Raw genomic sequence first — 15,252 nt, 5'->3', positions numbered from 1 at the left:
AGACAGGGCACCGTGTTTTTGTGCGGTGAACTCAAATTTTTCCCGATGGGGACCACCCTCAGAGTCCTGACGTTCAGCCCGTCAGGACTTTTTCGATGCGGCCTTTCTGGCGACAATGACTGTCCTCAGATCAGTCCTGCCCCGAGAAGGCCGCGCCAGAGAGCGCCCCGCCTCGTCCCTCCAGTTTCTCTGCAGGGGGGCACGAGACGTGACACTCCGCTTCTGCGGTGCTCTTTTGGAAGAGGAACTCGACGAAAGACTTTGCTCTGGTTGAACATTCTGCGTGACAGACACAGTGCCCTGTAACGGCGCACCGGCAGGGAACGACTGGTCTGAACACACTAGAACCCTCCTTAGAGGCGGCGAGTGTCCCTCGGGAAAGCACTCGCCAGACCCTTCTACGCCCTGTTTCGGCAGGGTTAGTAGGACGGGCCCCTGAGGGCGCCGGGAGAGACAGGGCACCCTTAAGGGAGGTGAACACAAGTCTCTCTCGGCGGGGACCCCCCTCAGATTTCCTTTGAGCAGGTCGGCCTGAAAAGCCTGCATAAAAGTCATCGTATGCAAACATGCAGCCGCCTGCCGAGCCACCAAGTAAGCCTTCCCCACCAGCACAGAGGTATATATATTTATTTATTTATTTATTTTTTGGAAGAGCCGGTGCTTTAAGTGAAGACGATGAAGCAGGAGAGAGATAGCACGCGAGCGTCTCCTCCGCCTACAGTATCGTCACATAACCAGCAGATTTAGCACCAACAATGTTACCATAAGCATTGGACTGATTTGTGTAAATTCAGCTTGAAACCGGTCTAACCCAGGTCTTTGAAACCTCAGCATGAAGATCTGGGAAGAACGGTAAGCACCGGCTAGAAGGTTGAGGTCGTGCAGACAGAAATCTATCATCTAGATTGCCTTTAAATTCTAGAAACCTGTCTATCAGCTGGCCACTCGATACTGTTATTGTTTTTTTTTTTTTTAGCTTTTCAACAGCCCGAGATAATACATCCATCAAACCTTCTTCATTTGCAGTATAATGTGATAAACTAGTTTTCTCTGATGCAAAACTTTCGACATCCAGCTCCTCAGAACTGGAAAATCTCAATTTTGGAAAACCTCCACCCGGGCAGAAGTAATCGCCGCAGCGCGTGCTTCCAGAGCCGGGTGAGACGCACTAGATCTCGTCGGAGATAGCTGAGATAGGGCGGAGCCCGTCTCAACGTCGCCAGCGAGATCCATCTGCGAGCCCCAATACAAGCGCCGCCGCTCTGCCTCAACAGAAGTGGGACCCGAGCCTCGGGGAGCTCGCAGCAAATCACTCTCCTCGAAGAGCGATCGCCGCGAGCGCAGAGTTCTCAAGGGAAAACGCTCGCAATGCTGACAATCGACTCCCTCAAGAGCCGACTGGGCATTGCTGCACTCCCAAATAAGCCACACTTAGCTCGTGTGAATCCCCACCCGTGATGTACCGAGTACAGGGGGGAACACACTTCTTATACTGCTCGCTCATATTGGTTTTTTTATATAAAATATATATAGTGAAAACTCCTGACAAAACAGACAAACACAATCGACAGATTCAGACACACACAGAGCTGCTGAAGTAACTAAAGCTGGCGTATTGTGTACTCAGGGGATATTTATAGCTTCCTGGTCGATGACGTCACTCGCCGTACGCTCATTCTCTCCATTGACTGATTTCATTCATGCTTCAGACGCGTCACGCTGAGGGCGTTCCCACTGCGATTTCACGCAGCGGTAGTCCCTGAAGGGGAACTCATATCTAACACACACACACACACACACACACACACATACACACACACATTCATACGAGTTGCAGAAAGAAAGAGAGTGAGGAAGAATGAGTTTTAGGAGTCAGATGGTGAGATCCCAAGTTTCTATATGCACTTAAAAGACATGACCTGAACGAACCATCAATCATCGATTCAACCCTTCTATCGTTTATTAGGCAGGTTATTCAATTTTATATTAAGCACCAGTTCAGTTAAGAGTCTGAAGGCTACTGCTTGTCTTCGGTTTGCTTTGGGGATTCCCTTTTGTCGGTGTAAAGGGGTTTCCCGGGTCCATTGCTTGGCTGGCGGTCTCCTCGTGCCTGCTAGATCTTGGGCAGCCAATCACGTGGTGTGTTGGCGGATGGATGAAAGTCTTTGAAGTTGGAAGCCCGTTGCAGTCGAAACTTTTAAACGAAACTTTGCAGCAAAACTTAAATTAGAACCGAGACTTTTAACGGAAAAGAAAACAAAGGAAAATAAAGGAAAGTGAGACGACTTAGATGGCTTGGATGAAGCTGTTTTAAACCCTGATCTTGATTTGGGTCATTTGTCTCTATGCGTCTACATGGTTGCTATAACCATCGTCTGCTCCACCCGACTTTTTTCCGAGAGAGAGCACGAGCGAAGAGAGCAGAGCAGCAGGAGAAGTGAGCTTCTGTGTTCGGGTCTAAGATTTTAAACTCAAAGGTTGTCCAACCTCCAGGATGAGTTCTGGCCAATTGGAAACTGGCTTAATTTAGGAGGTGGCTCTATATTCGTCTTATCGTAAATCATGCGTTATCTGTGATCTTGCTCTCCAGCACTAGCAGAGAGAACAAGAGGCCACAGTTTAGCCATTATTACTTTTAATAGAATACAAAACATTTTACCCAGAATTCAATCAAGCCAAGAAGAAAATACGATCCTGCCGACAGGAAGCAGGACACACTTTCATTTACACACCTAATATTTATAACAATTATGAATTGTATGGCATCTAAGCATATTAGACACACACATATATTGTAGAAACAACATAAAATTATGTAGTTGCATGATGTTTGATTAAATGTCTATCGAGAATTGTTCGTGGATGAGTTTTATTGATTTTGATATGTAAAGTGTGTTAAGTGTAAAGTTTATGGGGTTTAAGCCATTCCAGTCTGAGGTCGGGGATAGTTCCTGCTGAAGTCTGTTTTTGTTCATCTCTCATGGGACCTTGGTCCTTAAGAAAGACTTAGTCTGTTAGTCGCAGGGGTCAGGTGACCTCTTGTTAGGGCCTCTTGTTTCACCATTTCTGAACAGATCTGTCTTGCCAAATTATAAAACGTTGACAACGTTCTTCCTTTAGTTAAACAATAAAAAGTATTTTTGGTTACATACTCTCTGGAGCCTAGGGGTGATTTATGGCTCTGGGTTTGGTGATTTGAATCTGGAATGTGAAGCCTCTTTTGTGTTATTATGTATGAACAATCACCTAAAAGCTTCAATTGTGTTTGGTTCATTCTCGTAGTCGCTACAAAGCTGACAAGAGAGGAGAGCATAACCCAGAGCCTAACACACACAATAATCCGACACAGAACAGAGAGAGCAAACACCAGAAGTAGACAGAGTAATCAGACAAGACTAGAAACAGGTGAAACTGCAAATCAGCGCAAGCGCTGATTGAGATGATGTAAGGAACTCAGCTTTTTGGAAATATTAATAATCAATAATATCTTGTTATTATTAATTATAAATATTTGGGTCAGTTAATTGGATTAACTTGATGTGGCTGAATTAATATTACAATCAATTAATCAGTTCTTCCAACGAACTATTTTGATTATTAATTTATTCTAATAAAGGGTATCTTCCATGGCCACCGAAGAATAATTATTTCTTTGCCTGTACAGTACTTTGAGCCAGTAGCAAAAACCGTGATCGTAAAGTGACTTGTATTGCAAACAAAACAGAACCAAATACATATTATGTACAAGTTTTATTAACTAAATATAGATATTTATATGAATATAAATAAACTAAACAACATACACACATGAATACATAAATAGGTTAGTGATAGGATGAAATTGGAAACCGGAAGAGGGTCTATGAGAAGAACCATCAGAATTTCATTTTCACATTTCATTGAATTGAATACTTGCATTTGTAATGGGAACAATTCTTGAAGTTGTTGAAAATTGAAGTTGTTGATGGTTCCGGCAGCGTCAAGTGGAAGTTGGTTGAGCGTTCTCTTTCTCCAGGAACGCATGATTGGAAGTGAGGAAGTCAAAAGGATGGGTGATTGGAGTCGTTGTTGGTTGGAGTCTTTGTTCCAAAACTCCTGAGATTGTCCTTGGTTCTTTGTCAGAGAGTCTTCTCTCTTTTCCATGAGGCCAGATCTGGTTGGAATCGAGGCCTGCTGGGCCCTGGGGCCCCCGTGGAGGGGGAGGGGGCTCCCCAGTCTCACCAGAACAGTGTTGCGGCTGGATGAAAAACTAAGAGAGAGCGGTCACTGTTGCCTGCCTCTGATATACCCTGAGAAAAGAACCAACCCCTAAGGTTTGAATGGACCTATGAGTAAGGTGACATGTCCGAGAGGGGAAGCGGCTCTTAGTTGATTTATGGTCTTTGTCCCCAGCATGCTTAGACTGTTCATTCAAGCTCAAACAGACATAACAAATTCACATTGCATTCTAAGAGAAGGTGATGTACATCAAAGTGTGTGTCATTAAATGAGGATTAATTTGCTAGGAAGCATGATACAGGTGAGGTTATATTGACCGTTGGGTGGTTGTTCAACCACATACACCCCAATCAAACATACCATGTTGTTATACCTAATAGTACACGAGACAGTAAATCATCACAGTTTCTGTGAGGCATGTTCCTTCATAGATCAGAGTAACACCGCAAAGTTTATTTAATTAAAGATGGTCTCTCTCTCTTAAGCATGTGGCGCATGTGGCCACATTCCTTTGAGGTCGTAAAGTCTGTTATCAGTCTTAAAGTGTTCTGTAACCGGACACCCGGCTGACAAAGTAACTTCATTTGTGAGGTTAGTTTTGGGGGAGAGTTTCATAGACCTTTATATTCATTAAATATAGTGAATATGAATAATTAGTGTGTGTCTGATTGGTCCAGACCCTACAATGATCAACGGGTGATGAATGAGTGGAGGCATGTAAGAGTGTGTGTGCTGGTGTGTGAGTGAGATGAGTGTGTCAATGAGTGTGTGTAATAGTGTGAGAAGGAGAGAGAGGCAACCCAGATCCTGACAGTACCCCTCCCTCAACGAGCACCACCAGGCGCTCCTGAGGAAGAGGCCTGGCGAGCCCGGTAGAAATCCTCGATGAGCGAGCGGTCCAGGACGTCCCGGGACGGAATCCACCACCTCTCCTCAGGACCGTAGCCCTCCCAGTCGACCAAGAACTGGTGGCCACGCCCCTGAGGCCGAACATCAACCAGCTTTCGAACTCGGTAAATGGAAGCCTCTTCGTCAAGAGGTGGAGGAGGAAGGGTGGGACGGGTGGGAGCTCGAATGACAAGCTTAATACGAGACACATGAAATTCAGGGTGTACCCGGCGTAACTGACGAGATAATCTTAGCTTAACAGCTACCGGACTAAGAACCTTCACAATAGCAAAGGGACCGACAAAACGGGGCATAAGCATACGTGAGCCCTCGTGTATGGGAAGATTCTGAGTGGAAAGCCACACCTTCCTCCTCACATGTATCTAGGGGCTTTAACCCGACGACGATTTGCGGCTCTACGAGTTCGTTCTCTAGTGCGACATAACGCAGATCTCACTCTCCTCCAAGTACGCTTGCACCTTTTAATATAGGCTTGTACGGAAGGCACAGAGGTCGCAGAATCCTGAGATGTAAAAAGTGGAGGTTGGTAACCGAGACAGCTCTCAAATGGGGATAACCCAGTGGCGGACGAAGGAAGTGAATAATGGGCGTATTCAGCTCAGGATAGCTGGTCGCTCCAAGATGCTGGACTCTGTGAAGTCTAGCTGCGAAACATGCGTCCGAGAATCTGATTGGTTCGTTCGGCCTGCCCATTAGTCAGAGGATGGATTCCTGATGACAGACTGGGGGATGCCCCAATCAGTCGGCAGAATTCCCTCCAGAACTTAGAAGCGAATTGGGGCCCTCTGTCAGAAACAATGTCAGAAGGAAGACCATGAATCTTAAATACGTGATCTACCATTAATTGGGCGGTCTCACGAGCGGACGGTAGTTTAGGAAGTGGAATGAAATGAGCTGCTTTAGAAAAACGGTCGACCACAGTGAGAATAACCGTGTTGCCAGCGGACGACGGAAGACCGGTAACGAAATCTAAAGCAATGTGCGACTATTGGCGTGACGGAATGGGCAGCGGTCTGAGAAGGCCAACAGGCGGAGAATTGCTAGATTTAGTCTGGGCGCAGACAGGACGAGAAGCTACGAAGCGACTTAAGTCACGTTCTCTAGTGGGCCACCAAAATCTCTGCCGAATAGCGACCAAGGTACCCCTAACTCCGGGATGTGCGACCAACTTAGAGGAGTGACCCCATTGAAGAACGGCCGAACGAGCGGTCTCGGGAACAAATAACGTACCTTCAGGGACACAAGGCGGTCTGACAACGTGTGAAAGAGCTCTCCTCACGGTCTGCTCGACTCCCCAGACGACAGCTCCGACCACGCAGTGTTGGGGTACAATAACCTCCTTGGTCGAAGCCTCTTCTGAAGAACCGAACCGCCACTCCCCCAGAGCTAACCGAATCGCCAAAAGCTCCCGATTACCAACGTCACAGTTGCGCTCAGCCGGCGAAAGACGATGGGAAAAGAAGGCGCACGAATGGACCTTGTCATCAAGAGAAGAATGCTGCGATAAGATAGCCCCTACCCCAATGTCGGACGCGTCAAGCTCGACTATAAATAGTCTCTCAGGATCCGGAGTGCCTAAAATGGGCACGGAGGTGAACAACCTCTTGAGTCGATCGAAAGCATCTTGCGTCCCCTCTTACCAAACAAATCGAGACTTAGTCGAAGTGAGGGCAGACAGAGGGGCGGCGACCTGACTAAAATTACAAATAAATCGTCTGTAAAAGTTAGCGAACCCTAAAAACCGCTGGAGAGCAACTCGAGACTCCGGAGCAGGCCAATCGAGTACTGCCCGCACCTTCTCGGGATCCATGCTGATACCCTCAGCAGAGACCAACGAATCAAGGAACGTGATCGATCGAGAATGAAACTCACATTTCTCTGACTTGACAAAAATCTGGTTCTCGAGTAATCATTGTAGGACTCGGCGAATGTGTTGGATGTGTACTTCAAGAGAGGGTGAGAAAATGAGGATGTCGTCTAGATCAGTGGTTCCCAAACCTGTCCTGGCGACCCACCAACACTGCACGTTTTCTCTGTCTCCCTAATCAAACACACCTGATTCAACTCATCAGCTCATAATCACATGGGTTAATGAGCTGATGAGTTGAATCAGGTGTGTTTGATTAGGGAGACAGAGAAAATTTGCAGTGTTGGTGGGTCGCCAGGACAGGTTTGGGAACCACTGTCTAGATAAACGAACACAAAGACATTTAACATGTCTCGCAAGAAATCGTTGATCAACGCCTGGAATACTGTGGGAGCGTTGACCAGCCCGAAAGGAAGAACGCGGTATTCAAAGTGACCTATAGGGGTGTTAAAGCGGTCTTCCACTCGTCCCCCCGTCTAATACGAACGAAATGGTATGCGTTACGTAAGTCCAACTTTGTGAAGACTTTTGCGCCCTGCAAGATCTCAAAAGCCGACGACATAAGGGGCAAGGGGTAGCGATTCTTGACCGTTGTGTCGTTCAACCCTCGATAATCAATACAGGGACACAACAAGCCATCCTTTTTCTTCACAAAGAAGAACCCCGCACCGGCAGGAGAGGAGGACGGGACAATAATCCCAGCGTCAAGAGACTCGGAGAGATATCTCTCTAAAGCCTCCCGTTGGGGTGCAGAGAGAGAATATAATCTACCGCGGGGTGGCGTGGTGCCAGGATGGAGATCAATGCAACAATCGTAAGGACGGTGAGGCGGTAAGGAAATGGCCTGGGAACGGCTGAAAACCGCTCGCATATCGTGGTACTCCTCCGGGACACCTGACAGATCTCCAGGCTTCTCCTAAAACACAGAAACAGAAGACACCACAGGAATAGCAGAGACTAAACAGTTAACATGACACGAAAGAATCCAAGATAACATGGTACTCCTGGCCCAGTCAATATGAGGGTTATGTTGGATTAGCCAGGGATGTCCTAACACAATGGGGGTATCGGGAGACCGAAAAATTAGAAAAGAAATAGTCTCTTGGTGGTTTCCAGAGATAGTGAGACTCACCAGACTGGTGACACGATGAACCCAAGACAAAACACTACCATCCAGGGCAAAGACGTTGGTGCTATTGTTCAAGTCCCCCAGAGGGATGTTATGTTCTCGAGCCCATCTCTCATCAATGAAATTCCCTTCTGCCCCGGAATCAATAAGTGCAGAACATGAAACGGAAGAACCAACCCAACGAAGAACCACAGGCAGGATTGTGCGGGACTTGGATGGAGAGGACGTCACAGTAGTGCTCGCCAGTACTCCTTCTGTCTACTGGCGAGCTCTGGCTTTTGACGGACAGAAGCGGCAAAGTGACCAGCCGCACCGCAGTAAAGGCACAGTCTGTTAGTTATGCGGTGTTGTCTCCACTCAGCCTGGAGGTGAATGCTACCCAACTGCATAGTCACTTGTCCAGATGAATAGCCAGCTCTATCAGTTGGTCGAGCTGGTCAGGTGAACCACGGCCATAAATCTCCTCGTTCAAATTGACATTAAGACCCTCCCGGAAACGAGCGACCAAGGCAGGCTCATTCCACTCGCATGTGGTGGACAGGGTGCGAAATTCAATGGCGAAATCGGCTACAGATCTTCTCCCCTGATGAATGGTGGTCAGAAGACGCGAGGCCTCGCGACCATGAACTGACTGATCGAAGACCTTAATCATCTCCTCTTTGAAGAGATCAAAACGACTGCAATAGAGAGTCCCTGCTTCCCAAGCGGAGGTTCCCCACTCACGCGCACGCCCAGTCAGTAACGATATCACAAAGGCGACACGGGCGCCATCACTCGCATAAGCCTGAGGCTGCAGGGAAAACATCACCTCACACTGAGTCAAAAAGGCTCGGCACTCAGTCGACTCACAGCAAAGCATGGGGGATTGTTCACACGAGGTTCTGAAGGAGAGGGACGACTCTGAACTGCTGGTGACTCTTGGTGCACATGAAGAAGACGAGCAGATAAATCATTCACCTGAGCAACCAGATTCTCCACCGCCTGTCTGGCAGCAGATAATTCCTCCTCGTGTCGACCCAGCATGGCTCCTTGAATCTCTACCGCAGAGAAAAACGATTCCTCCCTTGCTGGATCCATCCTGGTCGAATTATTCTGTCAGAATGCAACAAAGGGATCCAAATGAAAAGGTAGCTCAAAAGAAAAGTCTTTAATACTCAACCACACAGGCTCTCCAGACACAGCTTAACAGAAGATGCTTGATAGGAGAGAAAAACGAGGAGCAGAGAAATCTCTTGGTCAGAAGGAACTAGTCCTAGTAGAAAGCAGGTAGCAGAGTTGGTTAGTCGAGGCTCACCACAGCAGCTGACAGGACACAGGTAGCACTTTGACGAACACTGCTTCACAAGACAAAAACAAGGTGATAATAAGAGAGCATAATGCAGAGCGTAACACACACAATAATCCGACACAGAACAGAGAGAGCAAACACCAGAAGTAGACAGAGTAATCAGACAAGACTAGAAACAGGTGAAACTGCAAATCAGCACGAGCGCTGATTGAGATGATCAACAGGTGATGAATGAGTGGAGGCATGTAAGAGTGTGTGTGCTGGTGTGTGAGTGAGATGAGTGTGTCAATGAGTGTGTGTAATAGTGTGAGAAAGAGAGAGAAGCAACCCAGATCCTGACAAAATGTAAATTAGCTTTTAGTGTGTTTGGACTGTTTCTCTATTGCAGTAATTCTCAACCACTGGGTCACAGAGAGCAGGGAAAATACAATGCTAAATCCAACGAAGTATAATGCCATATAATCTTAGCATAGCAACTGAAATAAATTAAAACTGAAAAAAAAAATGCTTCCTGTATCTTTTATCATTGACTTCAAAGGCTGTCACTAATTCATCTGTCACTTTGTAGAAGTTTGTTTACAAAAATAACCATGGTTTGTGATATTGGATGAAGGGAAGATTCAGTTTTGTACAAAAGCCACTTGATGTCCAATGTAAAATCTGAGTTCTGAAGCTCTAAAGCCAAAAACTTTTGTAATGCAAATTTCTATAAAGGTAAAACCGCTTGGCTATTTATAGCGTACATAATTATATTTAATTTATTTATTGTGTGGTGCTTAGTCAGAAGTTTGGGAGAGTGGGGTAATGTAATCTAATAATTATAATAATAATCGATAATTTTATTTAAATCTATGCAATAAGGTTGCCCAGACAACACTCTCATGCTAAAAACAAAGTCCACATTCCAGTCGTTCAATCACACTTGCACTGTAAATCCATTTATATATTATTTTAATTCAAATGAACTGCTATTTCCATTTCTAAAGTGTGAAAGGTAATTATATGGTGTGAGATTCCTCTCATGTCTTCAAGTCACCTGTTGTTTGTGCATCAAAAGTATTATAACCACAGTTCAAGAAGCCACATGATTAGATTATACTCTCATGCATGAATTATTAAATCACAGAAGAAAATAGTGGACACAGAGGAGTTACATATGCCCATAATGCGATTTGTGTCAATGGTGATTAGTAAGGAAAGGTTAACCTACTACAATTAGTATACAGTACTTATAAAACAATAATAAATTATGATCTCTCCCTAAGTAAAAAAAAAAAAACATACAAAAAAAAACAGATTGTATCAGTATCTGAGGTGTTCTCTCACACCCACCCACACACATGCATGTGTCCTTATTTTGTCTAAACTATATCTCTATTTCTATTCCTCACTATTGTTTTTTTTCTACAAAATAAAACTTGAGTGCTGAAGTTGCTTGAATGATCCCTGTGAAATCTATATCATTATTTTATTTCAAATTGTGTCCAGCTAACATATATATAAATTCTGATATATGTATCTGATGTATTTTATTTTTATTATGATGTATCTGATGTTCACGATTTCCCGTGTTTTGTGTGTTCTCTTACTAGAGTATCTCTCGTACTGCGTAATATCTTACGCTATGGGGAAAACCTCTTTTCCACGAGATATTGAAGAATTAATCTTTAATTTTGAAAAAATTATCCTTAATTTTGAATTAATGTAAAACGCTGTGCGGCAGCATGGAGACATAGGCAAGACGGCTCGAGCACCTATTGGCTGCCCTGCGGCAACAGCAGCAGCCTATCGAGAGAGGCCCTGCGTGACACCATATCCAATGGGGGCATTTCACGCCCATTTCGTCACGTCCCGCCAGAAAGGGCGTGACCTCATCCTATAAATATAGCTGGATGGGCTGATACAAACTGATTTTCATCTCTTCAGCGAAGCTTTCGCATCGCTGGATCCAGAGTGAGAAGTCGCGCCGTTGACACAAGCCTTCTGCGGGACGAGCCCTTGAACCTGAAGCCACTGGCCTTCACCTCGCCGCCTTCAGTTGCCGTACCTGCTACGCTTTCCGGCGTATATATCCTTTACCTCTGCTGAGAGTGTTTGTTCGCAGTTGCAACTCACACTTCTCTATAACTCATAAAAGAGCTAGCTTCTTTTTCAAGATGCCATCTTCCTGTGGCTCGTGCTGAGCCCAACTCAGCGACGGGGACCGCCATGTGATCTGTGTTTCCTGCCTGGGTGAAGATCATGCGGCTCTCGTGCTCGCTGACGGCGGATGCCCTCACTGCAAGCTGATGCCTATGGTGACTCTGAGGACTCGCCTGGCATCCTTCTCGGAGCCCACACTTCTGCCCGCTGTGGTGCCGCGCCGTGCTCAGCGCGCCCCCGAGCTCTCTCCTGCCCGCCAAAGCTCGCCGGTTCGCCCACCAGCTTCGCCGGCATCGCTCGAGTCTCTCACCGATGGACAGCAGCCGCCGTCCGCCGCCGCTTACGGCATTGAGCTCGGCGAACCAGCCGAGGCCTGTTCTATCCTGGCATTGGACAGCGAGGACTGGGCGAGCTCTGTGGACCTCCCCCCCCCACTGCCCGCGAGCCTTCTGGGAGACGAGCCGGCATTGAATCTGAGCTGATGCGTCTGCTCTCTCAAGCCGTCGACAACCTCGGCCTTGACTGGATGGATGCTTCCTCAAGAAGGACACCGCCCCATCACAGTGGAGACCCGCGCCTTTCCTTCCTGAGTCTTGGAACGCCCCCTTCTCGGCCAGGATGCGTACCTCTGTCTCTGCAGCATTCTCCACTGTGGACGGTGCGAAAGATAGAGGGTACCTTTCTCTTCCTCCAGTGGAAGCAGCGGTAGCATCCCATCTCTGCCCGCCCTCTGCTGGACGGTGTGCTTTGACGGCACTACCTTCGAAAGCCTGCCGAGTGACGTCAGCCATGCACGGTCGCGCTTACACCGCCGCCGAGGAAGCTGTGTCAGCGCTGCACACAATGGCTATCTTGCAGATTTTCCAAGCCGGCCTTCTCCGTAAAATGGACGAGGAAGGACCGGAAGCTATCTGTGTTCTTCGACGCGCCCATCTCCACAGATGGCCTTTTCGGATCTGCCGTCAAGGATTTCACGGACAGATTCGTCGAGATGCAGAAGACATCACAGCCTATGAAGCACTTCCTGCCGAAGCACTCTAGTTCCGCAGCAGGCCGCTTGAAACAGCCGTCTGCCCGGGGCTCCCAGCCGCAGCCTGCACCACCCGCTGCCGCCGCTCCTCAGCGCTGCCAGGCCCGAGACCAAAGACCGCGCTCTCGCTCTGCTGTACGCCGCCCCCCTCAGCGCGGCCCCGGCCGAGGATTGAAATCAAGCCCGAGGTCTCAAAGCCTTCCTAGCCTCTCTAGGAAAGCGACGGTGTTAAAATCCCGCTGCGGCCGGATTTTCACCGAAACTTCTCGCTCGTTCAGTTCCAAACAATGCGACTGTCCGAGCGTACTTACAAGCCGGTTCCACAACCCGCTTGCCTGCACACAAAAGCCATTTTTACGGCTACCCAGATAAATCCAATAAAGAGTGTATTTTCTGGTGTTCCGGCCACGGCCCATGGTGTTATGAGTGTTGTAGGAATGCCCACATCTCAGTGCCCATTCCACACAGCCCCCCACAGTACAGGGCTAGCACAAATAAAATCGTGCAATAAATGTAGTGAACGTGCCCACGATACAGTGCCCACAAACACTACATGATGCATGTACCACGGTTTCTGTAAAAACGAAACCAACACACATTCAGTCGGTGCAAGCCGACAGTTTTCTCAGTGCAGTGAGTGTGCCCGCTGTCCTGTGCCCACATTCCCCCACAGACATGCCGAACCCCACGGGGCTCGTCCCGCTCTCCTTTTCTCCACAACCTGTCATAGAAAAGCTGAGCGCGGTCGGGCTGCCCGCTGTGATCAGCGCACCCCCTGCCTCGCACACTGCAAACACAGTGTTTATTTCTCAGCATACACACTGAACACAGGTTATGCCGCGGCCAGAGTCCAGATTTCATTCTATCTCTAGCTATTCACGCAGATGTGTGGGCGAAGCTTCCCGGGGTATCAGAATGGGTGCTGAACACTATAAAAAGAGGCTATTCGCTGCAATTCGTTCGACGCCCCGCCGTTGCACAGCGCGAGTCGAAATGAAGGTAAAAAACGAAGTATCTCATCTGCTGAGCCGAGATAACGAAACTACTGAGCAAAGAAGCCATAGAACCTTTATCTCATGCTCAGAGCGAAGGGGGTCTATACAGCAGATATTTTCTGGTACCGAAAAAAGACGGGGGTCTCAGACCCATTCTAGATCTGCGACAGCTGAACAAAGCGCTCGCGAAGCGCCAGTTGAGAATGATTACAACCAGGAAAGTCCTTGCGCAAGTTCGCCAGGAGGACTGGTTTATGTCAGTAGATCTGAAAGAAGCCTATTTCCAAATACAAATAGCGTCACATCACAGGCAATTCTTGAGATTCGCCTTCGAGGGCCAGGCATATCAATACAAAGTCCTGCCGTTCGGCCTGTCCCTGGCACCCCGTACATTAACGAAGTGCATGGACGCGGCTCTCACACCCCTGAGACTCCGGGGCATGCGAGTTTTGAACTACTTGGACGATTGGCTGATTCTAGTTCGATCACAATCAGAGCTCATAGAACACAGGACCACATTACTCGAACATCTCGAGAATCTGGGTCTCACAGTCAATTGGGCGAAGAGTTCACTGTCTCCCAGACAGAAAATTTATTTTCTGGGAACAGTGCTGGACTCGCTATCCATGACAGCGTGTCTGTCACCGGAGCGCGGACTGGACATTCCGTGAGCCGCAAAATCCTTCCGCCGCGGCTCGATAGTTCCGCTCAAAAGGTTTCAGAAAATGCTGGGCCTCATGACTTGGTTCCCAGTCCTGATGCAGCTGACCAGCACTGCCCCATGGCCAATACCGTTGAGGAAAAACCTCCTCTCTCAGACCAAGGGCTCGATTTGGCATCCTCGCCCGGAACTATGGTCCCTACATGCATGGTTCATCAACGGGTACCAGCTAACCTCCCGGAGGGAGTGTTAAATATGATCACGCAGGCGAAATGGTCTGTGTTCTCTGCCTGGTGTGGCTGTTCTGTCCGACAACATCTCCAAGACGTTACACACCAACTGACTAGTAAAAAAAAGTCAAAATCACAGTCTTTGATGTCCCAACTTAATTGATATAAGTAGTGTAGAACATTATATAGAAACTGTGTCTATTCCTCGCTTAGTGAGGCCAAGCAATAAATCTAGTGTAGGATCTAGCAAAAATCTTATTGTAATTAAACCAGAAAATCAAAATATCAGTGAACAAAAACAATTGCTAGGTCTTCTAAAGCTAGGTCTTCTAAACATTAGATCGCTCACACCTAAGGCGGTTATTGTAAATGAAATGGTCACAGATAATAGTTTCGATGTACTTTGCCTTACTGAAACCTGGCTTAAACCAAATGATTATTTCGGTCTAAATGAGTCTACTCCACCAGGATACTGTTATAAGCATGAGCCCCGTCTGATCGGTCGTGGCGGCGGTGTTGCAACAATCTATAGAGATATTCTTAATGTTACTCAGAAAACAGGTCACAGGTTTAATTTGTTTGAAGTACTTATGCTAAATGTTACGCTCTTAGATGTAAGAAACAAATCCATATTATCTCTAGCCTTGGCTACCGTATATAGACCTCCAGGGCCATATGTTGATTTCCTAAAAGAGTTTGCAGACTTTCTCTCAGATCTATTGGTCAATGTCGATAAAGCAATAATTGTTGGAGACTTTAACACACACATAGATAATACAAATG

Source organism: Siphateles boraxobius, unplaced genomic scaffold (assembly GCF_051911475.1).
Source record: "Siphateles boraxobius isolate OS27281-9 unplaced genomic scaffold, OSU_SipBor_1 66, whole genome shotgun sequence".
Lineage (NCBI taxonomy): Eukaryota > Metazoa > Chordata > Actinopteri > Cypriniformes > Leuciscidae > Siphateles > Siphateles boraxobius.
Note: the sequence above shows the minus strand (reverse complement) of the source record.